The sequence below is a fragment of the Diadema setosum genome, chromosome 22 (assembly GCF_964275005.1).
Source record: "Diadema setosum chromosome 22, eeDiaSeto1, whole genome shotgun sequence".
Lineage (NCBI taxonomy): Eukaryota > Metazoa > Echinodermata > Echinoidea > Diadematoida > Diadematidae > Diadema > Diadema setosum.
The window spans coordinates 11,543,073-11,554,711 of record NC_092706.1 but is presented as its reverse complement, the minus strand read 5'-3'; positions in this window follow the sequence as shown (position 1 = coordinate 11,554,711).

The following is an 11,639-nucleotide window of genomic DNA, read 5'->3' as shown; positions in this document are numbered from 1 at the left end:
CGCTCAAGTTCAAGCGATGACTACCGAATCAACTTAATGCAGAAATCATTAGGTCGTACACCCGGACAGAACCAATGCATAAATTATATAGGTCGTGCGCTGATCGTCGTAACAGTAACGCCGAATTGTGCGAGGTGTTGAGCTTTTAATTGACAGGTAAAAAAAAAAAACACACAAAAAAAAAACACAAAAAACACAAAAAAAAAAACAAGAAGTGCATTAATGACACATGATGTTTATATCATTTTATTAATGAGGTTTAAAACGGCTGGACTCGTAGACAGTGACTTCATTAAAAACTTTTCCTCCGTTGAAAACAAGAATGTTACCTGAACCGAAAGTAATCGACGCGTCATGTTATTTGAGAGTTGTAGGCCCACAAGTTGGTTCTTGTCACTTCTTCTCCATTTGCATTTAATCAAAATCTAAGATAAAAGAATTTAATTCACTTCGCCATATTCTGTCCCTCTTATCTTCTTGCTGCTATTGCCCTATGTGTATCATTCTTCGTATAGATTCATCCCACTATACATGTCTATTTGCTATTGCTATACCATATGTGCATCTTTCTTCGTATTGATTTGCCCCACTATATACACGTCTATCTCGGACAATGGATTTATATGTCAACCTTTACATCAATATTCTTTCATCTATTATCTGACTACATTTCTTGCTATCTCTCTCACTTTCTCACTCTCTTTCTCCGTTTATTTAAGTACCAACCTGTTTGTTAGTTAATCCCTATCCATATTTCTGGATTCTATGTTCTGACATGTCCCATATCGGCCCTAGTTTATCCCCCCCCCCCCCCACCTCCCACCAATGCCAGACCCGTCAGACTTCTCTGGGTCTCGAATTCTCGCCATTACTCAAGCGAAAGTGGGTGGACCATGTCACCGACAAAAATAGCCATTCGAAGACGGCGTGTGCCACTGAAAAAAAAAAGGGACTCGACCATAACCTCATGGTTCATGAACCTTGCTACTGACCATGAAGAGCAAGGTAGAGGAGGAGGCTCCCCCCCCCCCCCCGTCTCCTTTATCTATCCCAGAATTCTTCCTGACAATTAGACGTTCATGAGAATACCCGGATGCTACGCTTGTCTCACCCGTAGCTATCGGGTTTCAAAATACGGAAATATTACTTTCAGTCCGCCTTTTTTGGAAGAAGACGCGTCGCTAATTGTATTTTCCTCTGAACCCATACGATGTCTGTCTACACGTCTTGCGTCGCGTGTGGCTAGAGGTGCGTCCCCCTGGACCACGCCCCCGGGGATATACCCCTAGGCAAGGCAAGGGAGATGGCTAGAAAGGGGGGGGGGCGAAGAGGGAGTAGGTTTAATAAACGCGGAGTTCAAGCGCAAGGTGGTTCTTTGACTTTTTTATGTCTTCGACCTCTCAAACAGCTGTAACAGACGTGCAGGGTCCCCATACCATCAAAATGTCTGCAGTGAGAATGGAAGGATCTGGAGCCATAAAAAACACACGAAAAGTGCAAGACGACAAGAAGAAAAAGGTGGGAAAAGAAGACGAAGAAGAAGAAGAAGAAGAAGAAGATGATGATGATGATGATGAAAAGCTTTTTTATGTTTTTGACTTCTCAATAAGTTGTAGCAGACCTACAACACCTGCAAAGTCTCCACACTATATATAGATGTCTGCAGGAAGACTGAAAAGATCTGGAGCCATCAGAGAACAAAGAATTGAAGATGACAAAAAGAAGACGGAGGAAGAGAAGAAGAAGGTAAAGAAAAAAAAACAACTTTTTTGCTGTCTTGACATCTGCAACAGCGTTATCAGGCACACGTGTAAAGTCTTTTACTACATGGATGTCTGCAGTACTAGGAGTGGGAAAATCGTGACTCATAGAATAAGAATACAAAATGGCAAGACGAAAGAGAAAAAGAAGAAAAATAAAAAAGAGAATCAAGAAGCAGAAGAAATAAAACGAACACCAAGTACCACATGAAAAATGAAAGACGGGAACTTGAATTGGGAGAAAAGGAAGGAGAAAAGGAAGGAAAAGAGAATTAGAAAAAGTGGCAGTAGTAGCAATATCAGAAGTCACAGTAGTAGTAGTAGTAGTAGTAGTAGTAGTAGTAGTAGTAGTAGTAGTAGTAGAAGAAGAAGAAGAAGAAGAAGAAGAAGAAGAAGAAGAAGAAGAAGAAGAAGAAGAAGAAGAAGATGATGATGATGATGATGATGATGATGGAGAAGAATAGAAAAATCAGAAGAAAAGGAGGGAAAAGATGAAGAAGGAGGAGGAAGAACAAGATGAAATAGAACAAACTTAAGAACAGGAATAGTTTGGGAGAAGGTGTCGAAGAGAAATAATATTTTATTGTGTTAGAAGCATTGAACATTTTGATAACAGTTGTACCACTTAGATTACTGTAAAGATTAGAGATTAGTTTTAAATACACCTACGCATTTGTGCTATGTAATACAGTGTTATCTCTCGCTAGTTTATCATGTCAAATTTGACATATTCCAGACTCGTGCTCATGCGAGTTGAGCGTTATCTTATGGAATGTAAATTTTGTTCATCAAAATTGTATCACTTGCAGTATACTGTTTTTTCTTTCAATATTCAAACCGGAGTGTGTAGCCATCATGTTAAGTAGGCACTATTATCTTGTGTGCAGCGTCCTCCTTCAATGATATACAATTTATTATTTTTTTTTATTAATGGGTGCTCATCCCATCCCATACTGTCCAAATTGAATCATACCATGTACAGGGAGACCATCCTTGGCTGTAGATGTTGACCAAATAGGGCAATCCGTATGCTTAATGCACTTTTGCACTGAGTCCGTTTTACACTCAGTCTGTCTCTTCGTTTATGTTGGTAATTGATCTTGTTTGTTTGGCTTTTTTTTTTTTTGGGGGGGGGGTCCTTTTTATCTGTATAGTACCGATAATTTTTTTCGTCAGAATATAGATGAAACTAAGTATTAAGTCGAAATGATACAAATTCAAATCTATCTTTCTCGTCGCTATAGGTATTGTAACGTCTGGATTTGTCGTGGGTGTCCTGCAACGTTTTAGGTTCTTGGCCTTGTTCTCTACAGTCCATCACCACCTGACAACTTCTTGTCGTCACAAGCCCCACGTCGAGGTTTAATCTACGTCCACAGTCCTACCTTGCGATGGATATCTCTTGGCCCCCTACCACACACCGCGTCAAACATCGCCGGTGAAAAAAAAAACATTGGAACAGTGTGAAACATTTCAAGGAAACCTGGCACATTGTAGGAAACATGTGTGACCGTCGTATAGAAGATCGCTTTGGGCAACAACCAAGTCCAAGGATGCTTTACTATTGTTTCTCTTTGGTGAACGCAAACACCACCTGCGCATCATTCTTGTCTCGAAAGATTTCTTGGATTATAGGTGTCGTTTTTCCTGCACTCTTATCGATAGCCGATAAGCAAAACTTTTCAATCAACGAATCTCACCTGGTGTGAAAACATTAATGTATCGTCGATGCGGGATTTTTTTTCTTCTTCTTCTTCGTGGCATTTGATCATACGCATCTATGAAAGCTTGGGGGTATACATGTCATGTTTGTTTTCTGGAATTCGCGTTTGATCGGTCCTTTCTTGTCACTCTTTGCTCTTGTTTTTCAAAGATTCGAGGAAGGCATAAATTCTTATCAGTAGTTAGCATGAGTTGTCTGCATCTCATGAAACATTTTCGACAGAGATTTCGTGATGCTATATAGATGGACACATAAGACGTCAACCGAGGACCGTTATTATTGTTAACTGTGTCTCACATTGGTGTCAATACGTAAATGCCGACGTGAAGGATGTAGAAGACTTTGGAAAATACAGCTCTTTGCTGATTTTGACAAGACCATCAGGGTATTAGTACATTTACAGACGTAAAGGTGAAAAAACACGCAAACTTCATACAGCGTTCAAATGCATTGTCAGCACATTTTTACTGACAGGTGTATGATAAGCGTAAGAATAGGCTCTAAATGATTTTGGGACCATTATCGTCATCGTCATCGTCATCATTATCATCATCATCTTTATCATCATCTTTATCATTAACGTCATCATCATCATCATCATCCTCATTATCCAACATTATCCTTCTCATCATCATCACCATCATCGTCATCATCATCATCATCATCATGGCATGTATCATAGAGATTTGGAAGTCGAACATTGTCGAATCGGAGAAGAGAAGAATTGAAAAACCTAGCTACATGGGAAAAGAGATGATGTAACGAAAAACACAGTGAATGCAACAGACTTACTTTTCTCCACCATTTGTACTCTTTGTATATTTCAAGTTTAGTTTCGATTTGGCTTGGTGATTTTTTCTACTTGTTGGTTTTTCTCTTTAAATGAATTTTGACTACCTTTTTTCCGAGGTTTAAAGTAGGGATGAATCCTGCTTTCCAGTTAAGAACGACAAAAAGGAACGTTGGACATTATCATTAGTGGCTACTGTGCAACCTTGGAAATGCACAGACACAGGTACATCTTTATAGCACAAGCCACAAAAAAAAAAGTCAAGTTCGTTAAAGTTTGCCATAGGATCTCTAAAAATCCGAGCAAAACTGCATCAAACAGAGAATAATAATCTCTGAAATAGTTGGTATATATTTTTTCCTTATGTTCCTACTGTAATTAGCTAGATTGGATATCCTTTGACATGTTTGAGGGGATTTAGGTCAATCAAGTTGCTTTGATTACTGGGAAGTAGGAAAGAGAATACAAATGACCGGTGATGGAAAGAATATCAAAATAGTTTTTGTAAGACAGCATTCAAGCAAGGTTAAGGTATTGTGGAATAGAAGAGTGTATCCCGATTCTGAAATGCGGTGTAATCAGATACAAAAAGAAAATCACTATGGCAACGATGATGACAAATGAAGAAGATACCGGCTATGATGACGATGATGATGACGATGGTGATGATGATGATGATGATGACGATAATGATGATGATGATGATGATGATGATGATGATGGTGATGATGATGATGATGAGGCTAATGATGAGAAGGATAATGTTGGAGAATGAGGATGATGATGATGATGACGTTAATGATGATGATGATGATGATGATGAGGAGGAGGAGGAGGAAGGGAAGGAGGATAATGATGATGATGATGATGATGACGATAATGATGATGATAATGAGGAGGAGGAGGATAATGGTGATGAAGATGATGATAATGATGCAGAAGAAGAAGACAATTGTATGGATGTAACCACTCATCCAAACAAAGTCGTCAGAATTTTCATAAAAGAATTTTTTTTTCCTAAAAGTTATTTTTGAACAGCCAATGTCTATGAATATTTCTGAGGAAAGGAATAAAGATGAGAGAGAGAGAGAGAGAGAGAGAGAGACAGACAGACAGACAGACAGACAGACAGACGGACAGAGAGAGACGGAGAGAGAGAACAACTCAGACTTGGTAGAATACGCCCTCTACGATGCGGCTGAAGCTATGAGTCAAGTAACAACATTTTAGCAACTCCTCACATCAACATTTCGATATCAAGAGACAAGATAGCTGTTATAAGTTTGCTGTGCCGCACGTCTCAGAATTCGAGCGTGAATGTAAAACTAGATCTCAGAACAAACCGTTCCTTTGTGATGAATTATCTAGCGCAATATGATGAAATGTCATTGCAGATATCCTAATTTTCGCAAGCTGTGTGATAATTGTCTATGATCCCGTGGCTATTTAAATGAGTCATTCATGTAGATCCCTATGGGAGTCTCTTTCGTTATCAATTACGGTTATCTCTATACATAATTTTGCAGATGCAAAAGAGAAAAATCGAAATAAAATACGATCATCATGAAAGGAAGGCCACACATCACGTAAAATCTCAGTCGCGTAGTAGTAGATCGCGCCAGAGAGGGTTGGAAGGGGAGGGCAGTCCGACCAGTTCACCACTAGGCCGCTGCGCCAGCGGGCCCGGCGGACGGAGAGGAAAGGAAGGGGGTGATGTGCAGAGAAGAGATAAATGACTGCGCGACACCATTGGGACCAACTATACAGCTCCTCTTCCTGATCCTCATTTCATTCCATTTTCCCTCCTTTTTTCAAATTTCTTCCATTTTTTCTTTCTCTTTTTTCTTTCTCAACTCTTTCTCCAATCTTGGCACGCGTTTCTGAGTGAGAGTTGTTGATTGAGCTGTAGCAGAATCATACTTTCGATGGAGCAATGTTCTTATTCCCCGCGAGAGCGTCGAGGGGACGTAGAGATTGCGATGCTCTGTTTGAATCAAAGCGCTGAACACCGGCTTTAATATCCACGCATGCAACAAGGTCAAGCATAACGGGGGTATACAATGTGAAGGAAAGATTGGGGGGAAAATGAAGGAGGAAATGACAAAGATTGGTGTGATAGAGAGGCAGCTACACAGCAACACAAATTGATTAATGTAAGAGAAAGATAAGAGCATATACCTCATCATCTGATGGTTAGATCACAGATGATTTAACAGATGGAAATGTAAATAAGTATATAGAAAGGCAGTTATATAATTATACAGATGTATAGATATAGGTGGATATTATAGGCAGATAGATAATGGATAGATAAATCGGTCAATCGATGTGTGGATTAACATGTCGATAAAAAGATAGAGTTTTAGATTTGTGGTGACGATGAACAAATTAATGTCTGGTGAATAGAACAGGTAAACAAAAACAGCTAATGAATGCATACAGAATTTGAAGGACAAATATAAGATGAATAGATCAGTACATAGATATAGATAGAGAGATAGATAAATAGATAAATAGATTGATGGATAGAAAGATAGATAGATAGATAGATGGATAGATAGACAGATAAATAGATAGACAGATGAATACACAGATAAATAGCTGGATAGATAGATAGATAGATATGAACTAAGTCAGAAATGACCATTTTCACCTTGAAATTACCAATAAAGACACTTTTGTTGAGATCATATTATAGTGTCGAAGTCTTCCAGTGTGCCGAGAAAGGACATCAGCGCGAAAGGGGACGAGATCTTCGCATTTGCGGTAATGGGATGTTGGTAGAGAAGGAATATGGTAGAAAAAAAGATTATGTGAGGCTGGCCACATGAGAGAGACTTGCTTACGTTTTAAACAAAAAGGACATAAGGTTCTTCTCAAATTTGAATGAGCTCTTTCTAAAATTGACTTTGTGTTCATCCAGTCAACTTAAAGGTGAGATCTTTGTAACTTACAGTTACATGACCGTCAAGAATACAATTAGGTATCTTTGGGTATGATAGTATTCATTTCAGTACGACTAAAATACATGGTCCCTTCAGCGAATTGCATATCGTCATCACCATCCTTGGTGTGATGGGCTGGATTGAATTTCATCAGGTCGTTATGATAGTTGAGACTCGGGACTCCGGAATAGAAAATGATACAAAGATTAAGGAGGAATGGTTGACTTATATATATATATATATATATATATATATATATATATATATATATATATATATATATATATATATATATATACTGCAACAGCTATCAAGAGAAACATATAAGGAGTATAAAACATATGAACGAGGTAAACAGGTTGAGAATGCATCTGTCAAACTTGAACTTTATTAGGCTGTGGGAGAAATCTCTATGACAGGGTTAGAGAGAAGTCCATAAGCATGATTGTCTCTTTCCGAAAGAACAGACGACAATAATATCATCGACTGTCCTTGAAATTAAACTTAGATGAGAGAAGAGGAGAAGAACTTGGAGTATATAGGGGAGAAGGATGAGAGAGTATCAACAGGGTTACGGTCGGAGCAGATCATGATGCTGAGGATTTCAGGACGGGTGACTTAGAAGAGAAGGTGGTTAGTGGAAGCTTCAATGGCGGTATAAACCTGCAACTGTATAGACTAACCATTAAACAAAATAAGAGAATATATATAATATATGATATATAATACATAATATATAATATATAATATATAATATATAATATATAATATATAATATATAATATATAATATATTATATGTTATATATAATATATGATACAATTGTAATATATAATATATAATATGTAATGTAATATGATAAAAGCCCTAACATCTCCTCTAGGCAACAACAGCAACAATAAGAAACAATATCAAGTAACAAATACAAAGTTTAAGGAATGTAACAACAACTCAAATTATATTTTATCAGAAATGCGTTTTGCGTCAACACACGAGAAATATGAAATGAGGGAGAGCGAAAGGGAGTGGTAACATACGTTTTTCTCCATCCCTCCCTACCCCCTTTTCCTCTCCCAATCCCCCCCCCCCCCCCTTCCCTTCCGCTGCTGTAAAAGTAACTCACGTTTATAAGGAAGACAGTTTTTTCCGAAGGTAAATACGCCTTTCTTCTGGTGACTGGCCAAATGAAGGTCTCCCTTCATTAGTCCATCCTTTAATATTACTCCTGAGATGTCGTTAAAAAGCGTCGAGCCTAATGGTGCGAGGGGCATTAAGTAAGATATTACCGGCAATTAGACGATCCTATAACGACCGCCCAGCTCGAGCTCGCGTCGCCTCCCCGCGCCCTCCCGACAACACGACCCCCGTCTACACGGGCCATCACATCCGTGCTCCTGCCGGAGCTATCGTATCGCTCGCCGGGGAAAAAAATGGGGTGAGCTTCTTGCGGCGCAAATGACCCAAGCAGACGACGGCAATTTCTATAAAAGGCGGGAAGGGCCACAAAACTGATGACAAATTATCCAAAAGTGACAAATCTGAGAATGGAAAGTCTAGCACCCCATTATTTAAAGATTCCTCTCATTTTCTTCCACGGCTTACGAAATCATACGCGAATTCATTCGAGCGAATAAAAATCGCACACCAGTCGTAAATTGATAAAATGTTATTATTATGTGCATGTGCTTTTAGAGCGCATCTCAGTGCAACTTGCTTCATATGCTGTTTATCAAATGCAATCTGAAACAGCATGGATATCACAGAAACGATAGTACAATCATGTAGTCTTATATTCCTTTCTTTCATTCCGTTTGATTATAAACGGGATGCCCTACAAAGCTTTAAAAAGCTACTGACGCAATGGAAGTTTCTTCTTTCTGTCACTGTACGTCAGTATAAGATAATCGTCGAGTGCTCGATCTGCATCACACTTTGTTGACTGCGCGCCAATTATTTTGAAGCTTTGTCCCGCTTTCAAATGAGAGAACAAAAATCCAAATGTGCTTATAATTTAGCATTATCAGCAAAATAATGCTTACGTCGGAAAACTACGGGAGGAAAGGGATAAGGAAGGATTGTGGGGAACGAAATTAAAGAAAAATAAATGCAGAACGGAGGGAGGTGATAGATGAATAGGAGAAGGAGGGGGAGGAAGATGGGGTTATATAAGGAAGAAGATCGGAATAAGTGGATTGGAGGGAGGAAAATGAGGAGCGGATGGCGAAGAGATTGTAACCTTCAACTTGTGGTTGGATTGTGGCACAAAGTATACACATAAACAGAGAAATCTGCGCGTACATCAGCAAGACACTTAGACTTACGAGGAGAAATGGGAACTGAAACCTTTCAATAGACCCTGAGCAGGGGATAATCATAACAATAGAAACATGTCGTTTGTATCAAGAGCGCGATAATATGACAGAAAGTCAAGCTCATTACAAAAGAGATTAGTATGGAATAATTATGTTTAGTCATAAATTTACCACGCATGCAACGTTCGTCAATGGTAGATATGTACATTTTGTCGTTTAGTAAAAATGTCCATAGCTTCATGGCATTCATCAGCTATTTGAGAGCTAACTCTCAAGATTTGTGGCTAGCGGTCAAACATGCGAAATGTGCACAGAGGGACTATATCTCTGCCTTTTGTATTGAAGAGATTGATTGACTGAAGACTGCCCTCCTGCGGCCAAAGGTGGTAAAGATGTAGCGAATGTAACGAGTGTGGACACGGTGCATTAGTCCGCCCAGCGCGAAGGAGTTGAAAATACCAACCTGACGGTGCTTGTGGGCGTTTGCCCCCCGAGTTCCACCGACATGGCTGCATCCATCGGCCTAATGGGGCGCAGCACATTAGGTCGATATTAGCAGCAATATCAACCCACTAAATGCCTGGCACACCGGATGAACGATTAATTGAGCTTCGTCGGGGCCTCAGTTTTTCACCCTGATGAAAATGGCTCTTGGAGAGAGGATGTGTGTTGTCGAATTTCGGATGCCAATATCATTAAACGTCGTCTCTCTCCTTTACTCTATATCATACATGTACAATGTATTACTAATCTGCGTCACATTTCTACCAGTAAATCCTAAAAAATCATCCTGGCATTAACGCAAATCGTTGTCAAATTTGGAAGACATGCTTTTTTGCTCGCAGCAAACCAAATTCCAACTGGAATCAATTTTTGATAGCAGGTAATGGCTTTCGGCATAAATCATGATTATGTAAATGATGTTGATATCAATTCCCTACTATTCAGACATGAAAACAACAATGAAAATACCTTCAGTTTCTTCATTATTTCTATCGTTCGATGATACTTTGGCCACCGTTTCCAGTAGAAGAAAAGGGGGACAACCCGGCATGTTTTTATCGTACCCTTTATATTCTCATATTGATGGAATATAATCAACACCCAGTTGTGGTAAATAACGGTAGGATGTACATGTATTTTTGTTGTTGTTAATTTGTATGTATTTTTAATTCACATTACTAGTATATATGATACATTAATGAACAAACCAACTGACCAGATGTAAAGTAATAAAACTGTCACCTTCAGTATTTCTCTTGTAATTGACACCACTTAAAATATGAACATTTAGTGTAGTGTAGTGTAGTGTAGTGTAGTGTAGTGAAGCTTGAGATATCCATAACTTTCCCATTTCTGCAAATATTGAGTACACTTCCTTCTTTGCGCTCTTCCACAATGTCACTGCATCCACCCACCCCCCCCCCCATCAAGTTCACACAAAAACAGAAATAACAAAGGAAACAAAGAGAAATGGAATAGTTTTTCATATAATCATAGCCAGCTCAGTTTCTTGTTTTATTATCTTCATAATATACAATTCATAAAGGTTTAGCCTATACAGAACCAATGAAGACGGCAAATCATTGATCGACCGTCTGCAATAAGTCTTCAAATTTGATCTCATGTCATACATAGATCACATCAGTCTTAAGAGCTGTCTACATCGTATTTATCGATCCAACATTTAAAAAAAAAAAAAGATGCTGAACATGTTGATCTAATCGTCATCATCCATATAAATCGTCGCGTCTACTAAAATATATATCTCTATTCATGTCATAATTTTGTAGATAATCACATTATCGTCGGAACAAATACACATGTATGGAAAGCCACAACGACGTTACAAAATAATGGGAATCGTGGGTACATGGATAATTGCATTCACGCAACTAGCACTCACATTGTGCCGCATGAAGCCACATGGGTAACGGACTTGATAAGTAATAATATCGCTTCTGCACGTACAATGTATGCTGACATTAGCTATACAACAATGCTCCTCGTACTCGATATATAATAATAATGATACACAGACGACATCCGGCAGACATGTATGCAGATAGCAGAAACGGATAATCACGAACGATTCATGTGACTTCCGTC